Source organism: Diadema antillarum, unplaced genomic scaffold, assembly GCF_040938485.1.
Source record: "Diadema antillarum isolate AM-2024a unplaced genomic scaffold, OU_Dant_1.0 seq00000953_RagTag, whole genome shotgun sequence".
Classification (NCBI taxonomy): domain Eukaryota; kingdom Metazoa; phylum Echinodermata; class Echinoidea; order Diadematoida; family Diadematidae; genus Diadema; species Diadema antillarum.
In genome coordinates, this window is record NW_027271801.1 from 1,348,510 (window position 1) to 1,364,678 (window position 16,169).

At 41.6% G+C, this 16,169-nt stretch overlaps 1 pseudogene; it reads left to right on the top strand.

Moving 5' to 3' along the window:
- Positions 1–500: 500 nt before the first annotated feature.
- LOC139741784 (uncharacterized) lies at positions 501–2,849 on the top strand (annotated as a pseudogene).
- The last annotated feature ends 13,320 nt before the right edge of the window (positions 2,850–16,169 follow it).

The following is a 16,169-nucleotide window of genomic DNA, read 5'->3' on the forward strand; positions in this document are numbered from 1 at the left end:
TTCCCACGACTTCAGCGACAGCTTTGGTAACGACTTCCCAGGACTTCTGTGACTGCTTCGGTGACGAATTAACACGACTTTGGTTACAGCTTCGATGGCAACTTCCCCTGACTTTGCTGGGGACTTCGGCGACGACGGGATGACGGCAACCGCCCATGAAGCCGAGTGATTGCAACGCCTGCTAGATTGTGCTAGTTTTGAACAGGAACAAATTATTTACGGACTCTGACACTGCCTTGACATTGTAAACTTTGTTGATAAAACACATTTCCTTTGACTAGATATTTCGACATGTTGTAATTCGTGGTCACTATCAGATGCATTTCTTACTGTAAACAACTGTGCTTTGCTCGCCTGACCTGTATTACTGTCCCAGTCAGAGTGATGTGAGAGCGAGAGAAAAAGAGACAATGATAATTGTACCGAATTATTACACTGTCTATTTGCAATATCTCGTGTAATATTGAATATTGTAACATATTAGCTTGACTAATTTGACCATGTCGACAACCACTGCTGAAACCACGACCTTTGGTGCCCTCCGACAGACTGACTTTTTACTGAACAAATTAACTGGGGACCGACTAAATCGGGATGACTGCACGGCTCATCTCCTGAGCTTTGACGACTACCTGGACGCCCATGACATTGACTCCACCAAAACTGAACATATGACGACCATTCTCAGGACTTTTAAATGGACTTTGAACGGACAGGCCCGACTATGGATTGAAATATGGACGTTTTCGACTTATGACGAGCTCCAGACGGCTTTCCTGCGATGGTTTAGCCCGGCTAAATCGACATATGCTAGGGTGACAGACAACATGACCATGACGGACATGGAGAGTGATGAGACATTTCTCCAACGACTAAGACAGACGGCGTCACACATCAACTACGGAGAGACACAAATTAAGAGTCAATGTGTACACGAGGTGAACACACCATCTTGTTTCCCTTGTAGAGCAAGGGAGTCAGATTCCTCCCAGTTTTTGTTACATTTTTAAATCATATTTTGTGTGTCTTTTGGTTGGTCCCATGCGCTCCCTCCCAGACAACAAGCCACTAGGGACAGTCTCTCTGAAACAGGGAACGGATGGAGTATCCCGGACTCTTTGAGGGAAACATTCGGACTTGCCGATAAAAACAAATGATCATATCCAAGCAACATGCGTAGTCCTCAGTGACTACAATGGTAGAAGACAACTAGAGACTACCCCGTCTTTCACATCGGAGGTTTGTGGCAACTGTTACTGTTTCATATATCTAATGTGTTGTCTTCAACTGTCTACACTTCAGCCCTGTAAATCTAGGATATGTAGCAATGCAATTTCTCTACATTATCAGGGAATGTATTTTATTTATATGAAATTAATGAGAAAAATCAGGTGAGACTACTACATGTAGTTACGTGAAAGTGTCAACTCACACTGTCAGGATGTACTACAGATCTATTGGGGAAGTACAGTGCTATGGTGTAGGCATACCAGTCACCAATTAGAGATATCTCTGATTAAAAACTTTATACTTTCCGGAATCTTTGCTAGAAAGATGAAGGTATGGTTATGCTGAGAAGGACAGGAGAAGAATGACAAGATTTCGAGAAAATTATGGGGGAGGGGTACAAAAGATATTGGCTGAGTATATTGCGTCTATACCACATCCTGGGTTTCACGGGATTTAATTCTTTAGCTCTTCTAAACTTTGTATTTTCCGGAATCTTTGCCGGAAATCTGAAGGTATGATTATAGTGATAGGTCAGGAAAAGAATGACAACATTTCGCGAAAATAGTGGGGGAGGGGTGCAAAAGATAGGCTGAGTACATAGCGTATATACCATCTCCTGGGTTTTAGGGGATTTAACTCTTTACTGCTTCAAAATTCTATACTTTCAGGATCTTTGTCAAAAATATAAAGATATGGTTATGCTGAGAAGATCAGGAAAAGAATGACGAAGATTTTGCGAAAACTATGGGGGAGGGTTACAAAAGATATTGGCTGAGTACATTGCATATATACCACCTCCTGGGTTTAGGGGATTTAATTCTTTAGCTCTTCTAAACTTTGTATTTTCCGAGATCTTTGCCGGAAATATGAAGGTATGATTATAGTGATTAGGTCAGGAAAAGAATGACAAGATTTCGCGACTTTTTTTTTCCGGAAGCCATCTGACACTCAGGCAGCTAACGACATTTGTATATCTGTGGTCGGAGGACGTGCCTCTCCACTTCATACAGAGGCAGACTCACATCATGGACGAGGGAACGGCCACAGACTGGGCCAATATGCTTCAGGAAGTTTGTAGCCAGGACCTTATTGACAACTTTCGTCAACTCGGTGGCTTTGACGGCAATGGCCAGGCTAAGATTGTCGAGGTCAATGAGAGCAAGTTCTTCCACAAGAAGTAACACCGCGGAGAGTATCGTGATGGCCATTGGGTCTTGGGTGCGGTGGAGCGGGGCTGCGGCAGAACCCTGATGCAGGTGGTGCCTAACAGGGACCGGGCGACCCTGGAGCCCGTCGTCCAAGATTGGTTGCTGCCCGGCACTCATATTATCACTGATGGCTGGGCAGCATACTGACATCTAGACAACTTGCAGGACGGTGTTTTCATGCACGACGTTGTCGTGCATGAACACGAGTTTGTGGATCCAGTCCATGACTGGATCCATACAAACACCATAGAGGGCAAGTGGATGCATGCCAACAGAAAGCTGCGGCGGCAGCATGGCACAAGAGCTTTATTCCCATCGTATCTAGATGAGTTTCTCTGGAGGAATAACGTGGGTCCCAACAAATTTGGAGAAATCATGAAAAGCGTAAGAGAAATCTATCCTGTAGCATGAGTCAACATGCATGCATCCACTTGCCCCTATCCCTTTTGTCCACATTTTGTCCATTGCATGTCGTTCATTTTTCTTCCTGTTGACACCTCACGTCGACATACTCTTGGTCGATGAAACGCTGCTGCTGTCATGGCATTTTCTTCTTGTTCTTTAAAAGATGTGTTTTGCACACTGATAATTTGGCGAATTCACGCTTTTTGTTATGCAAGGTGTTTCCACGGTTCTTGTTTTCTTCATTGTCATAACATGCTGCTGCCATGATAGAGCACACTTTGGTATTCTAAATGTGTGTTTGGCACATTAATATCTCGACATAAGTTTGTCAAATTTAATTCCATATCTTCTTTGAAGCCTGCGAAGTTGTTTCGTCATGCAAGGTGTTCCCTCATTTTTTGTTTTATTCAGTGTCACAACATGCTGTTGTCGTGGTAGTGTATTCTTTGGTGTTCTAAAAATGTGTTTGGCACATTCAATCTCAAGAGAAGTTTGTCAAATGTTATTCCGTATCTCGAAGCTGGCGAAGTTGTTTGCCATGCAAGGTGATTCCCCGGTTCTTGTTTTCTTTGGCGTAACGACATGCTGTTGCCATGGCAATGCACTCGTTGCTATTCTCTCAATATGTGTTTGACACACATATTTCAAGGGAAGTTTGCCCAATTTTATTCCATATCTTCTTTGAAGCAGGCGAAGTTTGCCAAAGTTTATTCCAGATCTCCTTTGAAGCATGCAAAGTTGTTTGTCACGCAAGGAGATTCCCCGGCTCTTGATTTCTTCGGCATCACGACATGTCGTTGACACGGCAATGCACTCGTTGCTATTCTCTAAATATGTGTTTGGCACACATATTTCAAGGGAAGTTTGCCCAATTTTATTCCATATCTTCTTTGAAGCTGGCGAAGTTTGCCAAAGTTTATTCCAGATCTTCTTCGAAGCAGGTGAAGTTGTTGTCATGCAAGGTGAGTCCCAGGTCCTTTTTTTTTCATTGTCATCATGACATGCAGTTGCCATGGCGATGCACTCTTTGGTATTCTCTAATAAATGCATTTGGCACAAAGACATCCCAAGACCAAAGGAGTTTACCAATTTTATTCCATATCTTCTTTGAAGCTGGCGAAGTTGCTTGTCATGTAAGGTGTTCCCTCGTTTCTTATTTTATTCAGTGTCATAACATGCTGTTGTCATGGTAGTGCATTCTTTGGTATTCCAAAAATGTGTTTTGCATATTTAAGGCACTACACAGGAGCCAGTGGTGTCAGGATGTTGCAAGTCCATGCTTGGCTGCAAAACCTGCCTAACAGAGTGGTGGCAGACATCACAGTTCTTACCCAAATGCAGGGCAGAAGACACCGAAATAAAGTCTGTCCATGTGACAGGCCTTGATAAGATGTGTGGTCTTATCAGACCAGCTTTGTCAGAGTTTGAAAACTTGTAAGAAAATATAACCTTTCAAGCAGTTATTTGATATCTATCAATCAATCAATGCATGATGTACATGATGATTTGATGAGCCATGGAGAGATAGTGGCAAAAGCTTTTCCTTTGGACCGTAGACCAGCCACCTTTATAGTTGGGAACTGTTTCAAGCAGTTGGACAGCACTAGCAAAGAATAAAGAACACATTAGTTGTACTTCACCAAGGAATACACTACATGTATGACTTTCTTTATTGTATGAACGCGCCCAGCTAATCCTGAACATGTGCAACATGTAGATGATCAAATGGACATGCAACAGTATGTAAGCAGTGATACCATAGACAGTGGCTATGAGACTAGTTCATCCAGTGATAATAGCAATGATGTAGAATCCATGAACTATTGTACCTCTTGCGAAGTCATGGAGACACGGTGGCAGTATTTCATGAACTTTTGGACATTGAACATTGGGAGAAATTGCACCTACAAGAACATCTTACAGTAGAGAGGCAAGAACGAATAACTATAGAAGAGGGAGCGACTGCTGCCAAAGAAGATGCCAAGAAATGAATGACTGAGAAACGTAACCAACAAGAACAATGGAAAAAGACTGAGACAAGTTGCAAATATGAAATGAGAAAATCCAGAGAATTGTCTGCAGAACTGCAAGAGGAGGTTGCAAAATGGAAATCATCCAATGTTTCTCATAGACTTCTCACAAAAACATCACAACTGGAGAAGGAAAAGGAAAAAGCACAAAACCTGAAAGAAGAAGTGGACAAATTAAGGCAGCATGTGCACAAGCTAAGTAAGGATGTGAAAGAAAAGCAAAGAATCTCAAAAAACAAAATTGAGCACGCTCGATATCATCGTTTGAAATGGAGTGAACAGAAAGGGTATGAAGATGAAAATGCAGCGTTAAAAGCTCAGTTAGCAGATCTTGAACGAGAAAATGATGAACATCGCTGGAACTTGACAAAGTAATGGGTGATCGAGAAATCACAACTTTGGAAGATGGACGCTTCACTTCTAATATTCGTGTTGTGTGTTACAAACATTACACATTTCTTGCTATCAGAACACTCTGCAAAGCATTTGGCCCCGATTCCAATCACCCGGCTGAATCCCCTGTGGAATTTGCTGACCAAATGGAACTTATTGGAGACAAGTGCAGATTGTCTGCTTGCTGTGGCAATCCCTTCAATATACTACTTTCAAATGGTGCTGCGGTATACAATCACCATCACCACAGACATACATGTATGTGTAACAATGTGAAACTCAGCCTCATTCTCTCAGAAAAATAGAGCAGGACTATCCATTTTAAAAAAGTGTCATAGTCACTGCCTGACATTTAATGAATACTGTATCTGTGTTGAAAGTTGGTCTACACAATATTCTGGTTTTGGATCTGAGGGAGCCAGAAGGTCTGTTACTAAGACATTCATTAACGTTTTTATACAACAGTTTTTGGGTTTTTTTTAATGGCGACAAGCAAGAAAATTTTGGATATGAATGCAGAAGAGTGGAGCAAACATTTTTCCAAACAGTTAGAAATTAAGACGGACAAGAGTGCGGGTGATGATCCAGTGGTATGCTGGCTTTTTACAGGCCGAGTCAATAAGGCTGGATACGGGGCGTATTAGATGTAATTGTTCCAGGCCTGGGAAAATCGGTACGCACTTCACACAGAATGGCAGCATTAACTCACGTTGTAAAATCATGGAAATTGCCCCTAGATGACGAGGCTTCACATCGTTGTGGGCAAAGGCTCTGTGTGAGGCCTGCGCACATTGTGATAGAACGTCATAAAATAAATAAGGAAAGGCAGATCTGCCATGGGCTGGGTCGGTGTATTGGGCACCAGCCCGAATGCCTGTTCAACGTTTGAATTTCTGGTAACACCAAGTGTAATCCTGTTATGTTGACCCAATATGGTAATCATTTTCTTGTGAATTTTGCTCACATAGCCTAATTATAATCAGCCTTGTCTGCAAAACCATTTTTATCGAAAAAGGCACTACACAGGAGCCGGTTGTCTCGGGGTGCTGCAGGTACCTGCTTGGGATGCAAGACCTGCCTGACAGAGTGGTGGCAGATGGCACCATTTTGCCCAAAATGCAGGGCAGAAGACGCCGAAATAAAGTCTGTCAATGTGACAGGCCTTGATATGATGTGTGGTCTTATCAGACCAGTTTTGTCAATTTGAAAACTTGTAAGAAAATACAACCTTTCAAGAGTCATTTGATATCTATCAATCAATCAATGCATGATGTACATGATGATTTGATGAGCTGTGGAGAAATAGCGGCCAGAGCTTTTCCCTGGTACTGTAGACCAGCCATCTAAGTTGGGAATTGTTTTAAGCAGTAGGACAGCATTAGCTAAGAATAAAGATCATATTAGTCATACTTCAACAAGAAAATACACTGGATGTATGACTTTCTTGCGAAACAAGCACACTGTATTGCTCAGACAGGTAGTATTGCGCTTGTATCAGGGATGCCTCGACAAGGATGCAGGGTGCTTTGTCATGGATAGACACCCCACCGCCATCGAGGAGGCTGTTGAAACCATCTGTTGATACGCACATTTCCATCAAGTAGTATAGGGGAGGCCGAAGCATGCAAAGACCCTCACCGTGTCCCGCAAGGTGGTTGAAGAGTCAATGAGTACACGAGGTGAACACACCATCTTGTTTCCCTAGTAGTGCAAGGGAGTCAGGTTCCTCCCTGTTTTTACTACATTTTGTGTGTCTTTTCTTTTAAGGTTGGTCCCATGCGCTCCCTCCCAGACAACAAGCAACAAGGAGAGTCTCTCTGACACAGGGAATGGATGTAGCATCCCGGACTCTTTGAGGGAAACATTCGGACTTGCCGATAAAAACAAATGACCATATCCAAGCAACATGCGTAGTCCTCAGCGACTACAATGGTAGGAGACAACTAGAGACTACCCCGTCTCTCACATTGGAGGTTTGTGGCAACTGTTACTGTTTCATATATCTAATGTGTTGTCTTCAACTGTCTACACTTCAGCCCTGTAAATCTAGGATAAGTAGCAATGCAATTTCTCTCCATTATCAGGAAGATGCATTTATATGAAATTAATGAGAACAATCAGGTGAGACTACTACATGTAGTTATGTGAAAGTGTCAACTCACACTGTCAGGATGTACTACAGATCTATTGGGGAAGTACAGTGCTATGGTGTAGGCATACCAGTCACCAATTAGAGATTACCTATCATTACTCTTTGTAAACCACAGGCAGTCTGATGTCTTTTACCAGTCATTTGTGATGGCTTTGTGATGTCTGTGTAGACAAATTAGAATCATCGACATGCTTACCTTACTATACTCAGTTAAGCAGTGAGTTAATCAGTAACCTCGTTAAAGGCTATCAGATGCCCTTTACTAGATACTTGCTAATTCTATGCATTTCTGGTAGGCTCATTAACCTCATGTTACATTTTACACTCAGAAGTTTGAGTGCTACTCTCGATGCATTCCTTGACATGGAGGACACACTCAGTGAATTGGTGAGGGTCAGGAGCCAGGCAGCATGCACGCCCAACAAAGTGGAAATTGTATTGCTCGCCAGTGTGGCAGATATTAAATATCTGTCACAGGCCCTGGCATGTGTGATCTGCAAATAGTTTTTCACACTCGTCTGAGGAAGATGAATTTCGCAAGTTTTCAATTCCGTGAAATTGAGACATTAGAGTAAGGAAATTGTAAAGTGATGGAGGAAATTGCCTACAAGACTGCATCAAAGGTATACCATACCAACTTGGTCAGTGGACTTTTTTTGTGTGTGATATCATTGCGCAATCTCCCATTTTTGTGCATGTTCTTTCCTTCTTTAAGGCACCGGAGCCGGTGGTGTCAGGATGTTGCAAGTCCCTGCTTGGCTGCAAAACCTGCCTAACAGAGTGGTGGCAGACATCACAGTTCTTACCCAAATGCAGGGCAGAAGACACCGAAATAAAGTCTGCCCATGTGACAGGCCTTGATAAGATGTGTGGTCTTATCAGACCAGCTTTGTCAGAGTTTGAAAACTTGTAAGAAAATGTAACCTTTCAAGCAGTTATTTGATATCTATCAATCAATCAATGCATGAGGTACATGATGATTTGATGAGCTGTGGAGAATAGTGGCCAAAGCTTTTCCCTGGTACTGTAGACCATCCATCTAAGTTGGGAACTGTTTTAAAGCAAACCAAAACCCAAAAGACAATTAAACATGTATAAAAAGTACATATTTCACCTATTCCAATGGTACCCGACTCACCCCTTCATATATCTTCTATTTAGAAACAAAACGGAAATTCTAGAAGCATTCTCAGCTCTCTGAGATGCTCAGAGAGTGCTGTGTACGGTTCCATTCATTTTGACCTCCCTGGTTTTGTGACGTATTTTTGGACTAAAGCTGATTGGTCAATTCCCCTAAACCTTTAACTGCTCGTTTTGATTCTGTTAAATTCATATTCTCTACTATCTAAGCATAATTTGAATAATCATAATCAATACTATAATTAAAAACAAATGTTTTGATAATCTACGATCTTATTTTGGACAAAAATGTGCCAATGAATCAAATAAATTAGTCTTAATTTTGAACGAGCTTACCCAAGCCGAAATATCCGAAATATCGCCATTACGAACGCGTACGTGTTCGCTGTTCATTAAAATTAATTTATGATTTTTGAAGAAAAAAATTTTTCGTGCAGTAACATTCATTAAAATATTTGTATATATATATATATATATATATCTTTGCATTAAATTTTTAAAGATTGAAAATTGTATGCATAAAAAAAAAATATTTAAGTTTACTTTGTTTTGATACAGTGCTGCATATACGGCAACTCATTCCCCAGCTTGCAGCATCTTTTGCATGCACGTCGCACACAACGTGTATAGATGTATATAGACGCTGTATCGTATACCCGAATTTGTGCATGCATGTGAGCGCTGAAGCTGAGCTGAGTAGCTAATGTACGCTGCACTGTCGATACTGTCACTCTTTGTACACCAGAGTCTACATGTAATTTTATTTTCGAATTCATCGTGAATTTGAACTATTTCACTAACTGAGAACTTGAAAGTTGTTAGACTGTACTATGTAAGTTAGCATGGATCAGGCTGAAGGACAAGGGATAGAGCCATACAACTTCGAGCCAACCTACAGCCAAGCAGAGTTGGCGGCGAGAGCCGAGGAACGTCGGCGTCAACTTCAAGCTTCAGCATCCAACGAGGCCAAGGTCGAGGAGCATGATCAGGACGACGGTGATGGAGACCCACCGATGCCTCCTCCCGATCGTATGGAGAATAATGCATGGTGCACTTGTGGAAGATGGGAGCCTCTGGACAGACCAGTACAGTGCCAATGCTGCAAGGAGATAGTTAACTGCAGACGTTTTTTAAGCGAGGATGTTCCATGCATCACAAGCCACGAAGACTTTCCCAGAGTTGTTTTGCAGAAAGCTGTCCTGAGAACTGCGCTGATTGCGCGCCTGGATACAAGTTGGACAGCACTCACTAAGAATAAAGAACACATTAGTCGTAATTGCCTACAAGACTGCATCATAGGTATACCATATCAACTTGGTCTACACACTGCTGTCACTGTCACCGTGAAGCAAGACTCTAGCTTTCATTCACAGGCAAAATGACTGACACCCTGCACAATTCAAATGCACATATCGTGTGATATTTTTGTGCAGTCTGTCATTTTTGTGCATGTTCTTCCCTTCTTTAAGGCACTACACAGGAGCCAGTGGTATCCGGATGCTGCAGGTCCTTGCTTGGGTGCAAGACCTGCCTTGAAGAGTGGTAGAGGACATCCCAGCTCTGCCCCAAATGCAGGGCAGATGATGCGGAAATAAAATCGGTAAATGTGACAGGACTCGACAAGGTATGTGGTCTAATCAGACCAGTTTTGGCAGAATTTGAAAACATGTAAGAAATACAGCCTCTATTTGATATCTATCAATCAATCAATGCATGATGTACATGATGATCTGATGAGCTGCAGAGAAATGGTAGCCAAAGCTTTTTAGAGTAAATAAACTACTGCTAAAAATGAAAAATACAATGACAGACAGATGTATCATGAATTAAGAAATTCATAGAGCTCCTTGAGCAGTGGCAAAGAGAGGCACTAGCAAAAGTAATGGAGCATTAGGATACATCAAGTGAGTCTGTGAAGGACAGTGATAATTGTGAATGATCTTTACTGTGGTAAACACTTAATATTGACAGCGCGAGTCGATGGCCTGAAGTTAAGGTTCAAAAGCGTCAACTTCAAGCTTCAGCATCCAACGAGGCCGAGGTCGAGGAGCATGATCAGGACGACGTTGATGGAGACCCACCGATGCCTCCTCCCGATCGCATGGAGAATAATGCATGGTGCACTTGTGGAAGATGTGAGCCTCTGGAAAGACCAGGGCAGAGCCAATGCTGCAAGGAGATAATTAACTGCAGACATTTTTTGAGCGAGGATGTTCCATGCATCACAAGCCACAAAGACTTTCCCAGAGTTATTTTGCAGAAAGCTGTCCTGAGAACTGCGCTGATTGCGCACCTGGATACAAGTTGGACAGCACTCGCTAAGAATAAAGAACACATTAGTTGTAATTGCCTACAAGACTGCATCATAGGTATACCATATCAACTTGGTCTACACACTGCTGTCACTGTCACCGTGAAGCAAGACTCTAGCTTTCATTCACAGGCAAAATGACTGACACCCTGCACAATTCAAATGCACATATTGTGTGATATTTTTGCGCAGTCTGTCATTTTTGTGCATGTTCTTCCCTTCTTTAAGGCACTACACAGGAGCCCGTGGTATCCGGATGCTGCAGGTCCTTGCTTGGGTGCAAGACCTGCCTTGAAGAATGGTGGAGGACATCCCAGCTCTGCCCCAAATGCAGGGCAGATGATGCGGAAATAAAATCGGTAAATGTGACAGGACTCGATAAGGTGTGCAGTCTTATCAGACCAGTTTTGGCAGAATTTGAAAACATGTAAGAAGTACAGCCTCTATTTGATATCTATCAATCAATCAATGCATGATGTACATGATGATTTGATGAGCTGCAGAGAAATTGTAGCCAAAGCTTTTTAGAGTAAATAAACCACTGCTAAATATGAAAAATACAATGACAGACAGATGTATCATGAATTAAGAAATTCATAGAGCTCCTTGAGCAGTGGCAAAGAGAGGCACTAGCAAAAGTAATGGAGCATTAGGATACATCAAGTGAGTCTGTGAAGGACAGTGATAATTGTGAATGATCTTTACTGTGGTAAACACTTAATATTGACAGCGCGAGTCGATGGCCTGAAGTTAAGGTTCAAAAGCGTCAACTTCAAACTTCAGCATCCAACCAGGCCGAGGTCGAGGAGCATGATCAGGACGACGGTGATGGAGACCCACCGATGCCTCCTCCCGATCGCATGGAGAATAATGCATGGTGCACTTGTGGAAGATGTGAGCCTCTGGACAGACTAGTGCAGTGCCAATGCTGCAAGGAGATAGTTAACTGCAGACGTTTTTTGAGCGAGGATGTTCCATGCATCACAAGCCACAAAGACTTTCCCAGAGTTGTTTTGCAGAAAGCTGTCCTGAGAACTGTGCTGATTGCGCGCCTGGATACAAGTTGGACAGCACTCGCTAAGAATAAAGAACACATTAGTTGTAATTGCCTACAAGACTGCATCATAGGTATACCATATCAACTTGGTCTACACACTGCTGTCACTGTCACCGTGAAGCAAGACTCTAGCTTTCATTCACAGGCAAAATGACTGACACCCTGCACAATTCAAATGCACATATCGTGTGATATTTTTGCGCAGTCTGTTATTTTTGTGCATGTTCTTCCCTTCTATAAGGCACTACACAGGAGCCCGTGGTATCCGGATGCTGCAGGTCCTTGCTTGGGTGCAAGACCTGCCTTGAAGAATGGTGGAGGACATCCCAGCTCTGCCCCAAATGCAGGACAGACGATGCGGAAATAAAATCGGTAAATGTGACAGGACTCGACAAGGTGTGCGGTCTTATCAGACCAGTTTTGGCAAAATTTGAAAACATGTCAGAAGTACAGCCTCTATTTGATATCTATCAATCAATCAATGCATGATGTACATGATGATTTGATGAGCTGCAGAGAAATTGTAGCCAAAGCTTTTTAGAGTAAATAAACTACTGCTAAAAATGAAAAATACAATGACAGACAGATGTATCATGAATTAAGAAATTCATAGAGCTCCTTGAGCAGTGGCAAAGAGAGGCACTAGCAAAAGTAGGATACATCAAGTGAGTCTGTGAAGGACAGTGATAATTGTGAATGATCTTTACTGTGGTAAACATTTAATATTGATAGCGCGAGTCGATGGCCTGAAGTTAAGGTTCTTGGATCGACCACCAACAACAACATTACGAACAATCTGGACATCATGTTTGCCACTCACAGACTTCCTGTGTGCCTTGTTTCTGATAATGAACCACAGTTTGCTTCGGCAGAATTCACAACCTACTGCCGCACTCATGACATCAAACATCGCAAAGTCTCGCGTTACCACCCCACAGCAAATACCAAAGTCAAAGGCTTCAATGGCACGATAATGAAGGGCATTCACGCAGCAATCGCCGACAACTGCGACTGGCGCCAAACATACTGACGCCATAGTCCAAATATCACAGCACTTGCAATGGAAGGTATCTTACTGTGGGCGTTGAATAAAACGGGGGCATTTTTGGATGAATGCAGTTCAGACTAGAAATGTCGCTAAGGCGACTGCTATGCCTCCGCCATAATGCATGATTCTCCTAATAGGTCTATAGTACATGTGGACAATGTATAATTACATTTTCACAATATTGGCAAAATATTGAAATTACGTTTGTCACAAATGTGTTGAATGTGTTCACCTTCCTTTACCTAGGCTAAATTAGATGAATAGGAGAGCATGTATTTGGGGACTCAAGGACTTTAACTTGACTTTGACCCATTCATAAGTGTATGAATACTGTAATTTTCAAGGTATGGAGAAAAAGTGTAATTTCTGTATTGAAAAGTACACTGTTACCATTTTCTTTTGGCCTTTGACCCTAAAATTCATAGGATAATCACTATCAGGCAGAACATGCATAAATATGTAGTAAGTTTCAAGATAACTTGAGCCACTTCTGAGATATGGAGGAAAAAGTTAGTTCAGCACTTTCCCTTGATCTTTGACCTTTTGACCTTTGAGGCAAACACCCCCCCCCCCCAAAAAAAAAAAAGAACATTTCCAGATAATCTAGGTTATACATGCATACACCAAGTGTAAAAAAAAAAAATTGCTGGCATTACATCAATACATGTATGAGGGAAATAGTAAAAATTTGAAGTGTTGCACTTGACCTTTGACCCCTGACCTTTGACCCTATGAACCCTAGATTCTCTAGATAATAACTGCCAGTCAGTACATGTATATATACTATGTTCCATGAAGATACCTTGAACAATTTCCAAGGTACGGAGAAAAAAGCAAAGTTTCAATAGTTTAACTTGACCTTTTGACCTTTTACCTTTGACCTCACGACCCAAAACTTTCACCAGAGAATCTTAATTGGGTAATACATGTATACACTAAGTTTCAAGAAAATATCTGCAGGCATTGCATAGATATGGAGGAAATAGTGAAAATTTACGTATTTGACCTTGACCTTTTGACCTTTGAACTTGACCATTTGCACCAAAAAGTTGATAGGCACAACTTCACCCCCTAATACACATACATGCCAAGTTTCATTAGGATACCTTAAAAGGTTTTGATAGTTACCCTGTCCACAAAATTTATTACGGACGGACGGAAGGACGGACGGACGGACAACCCGAAAACATAATGCCTCCGTCACCACTTCGTGGCGGAGGCATAAAAAGGGAGAAAAACTTATCTCTAAAGCCAAGAAGAGTAGAAAATGATCTATAAACATTTGAGGAGAACAGACCCATGCTTAGGGGAATGCCTGGTGACGGTGAAAAACGACAGCCAGACTGAGAAGCTACGCCTAATCGTAGCAAAAGGATCTGCCCTAAAGTCTTACGGGCCGTGACTGGCTGCGGAAATTTCAGCTCAACTGGAGCACAGTAAACATCTTACTATAGCACAAAACAGCCGCCTGGAGAGTCTGCTTGACCATCACAGTGCCCTGTTCACACCAGAATTGGGGAAACTGAATGGTTTGGAAGTGGAGATTGAAATCATTCCATGAGAATTATCATTGTTTGTGATTATTTGTGAGAGGGTAATTTAAATCTAAGGGGGAGAAATGTGATGTATGTACACCAAAACCCTTGTAACAGTCTTGCAAAGAGACTACTACGCGAGCTGCACGTGTGTAGTTGGTAATAAACCACTCTTGAATCTGCATCTCTCCCGTGTCGATGTGTACGATTGTTTCTCTCACATTATTTTGTGCTTACAAGTGTAGTAGCAGCACATTACAAGAAAAGAGAGAAAAACATGTCTCTAAAGCCAAGAAGAGTAGAAATCGCTCTGTAAACATTTGTTCAGCTATTTTGCTATGAATGTAGCACATTTCTTTTATTTTTCAATGTCCATGATACTCTAAAAAGATTTTGTTAGAATGAAAATTTTGCTTTAACCGTGTTTGTTATAAGCAAATTTTGATAATTTGGGGACCTGAACTTTTACTTCGTTATTACGAAATTTCGTTTCTTATGTGTTAGTTGTAACGGTAGTGCACTGAAGCAAACTGGCCTGTATAAGATCTGTTCTTTGACAGCGAGCATGTGATGCTTCATAGTGTTTGGCTGAATTTTGGAGAATACTGTACAAGCTGAAATTTTCATGTACAGATATTTTCGCAAATTGCTACTTAGAGGACATTTTCGCGTGTTGTTAATTTCGCGGTTGTGAGGGTCTAAATGAACTTAGTTACTCGCATGTTGTTATTTTTGCGTGCTGTTATTTTCGCGGTTCAAAGGCGATTCGTGAAATTCGCGAAAATAAAACCACCGCGAAAATTTCAGCTCATACAGTAGTTAGGAACAGATATATATGTATATATATATATATATATATATATATATATATATAATTTTTTTTCATTTTTTTTATTTTTTTTTAGGGTTATGCTGTGGAGAGTAACTAAACTAGGTTTTATTCATTGCTAAGTTCATTTCAGTTTGCCCACTGGTATAAACATTTCACCCACCTAATTCCAGCCATCTGTCTGGTTAGCAGGAGCATGATAGCAATGTAAAATACTGTTGCTGATTGGGGGACTCCTAACAGAGAAACTCAATCTATGGAAAGCAACAGTGTGCAGGGAGGGGAGAAGTGGGGAAAACACCTGTTTGAGACAACTCCTTGGTTCAGGGAGTATATATCATTATGGTTATAACATATTGCAGTTGAGTACATACGTATAATTATTTTGTGGCACATTTGGGAAGTTACATGCATGTCAACATGTCACAATGCTAGACATTTTATTAAAGCTATTGGACCAGACGTTGTACACTTCATGATAAAGCCACGTCACCATACACACAGAGTTGCTATTGTCATTTGTCCGGCATGAATAATGCATTTGTAAAGAGACTGCAGGGAAAACCAATGAAGACGTCCATGTAAGGCTTGTTTGAGGAGAGATCATCATAACCTCTACAAAGTTCGTCTTGCCTCAGTGGGTAAAGATAAATGAACAAAAAACATCTATAAGAGAATGAACTCTCACACCACTGTGGTTTGTAAAGAACTGTGGGAGCTGGCATGTCCACTAACTACAAAAGATATCAGATGTATCATTGAGCACACTGGTAATATTAACTGCGTAATCAACACCAGATGACCTCATGTTGATGTCACGCGGGTCATCGA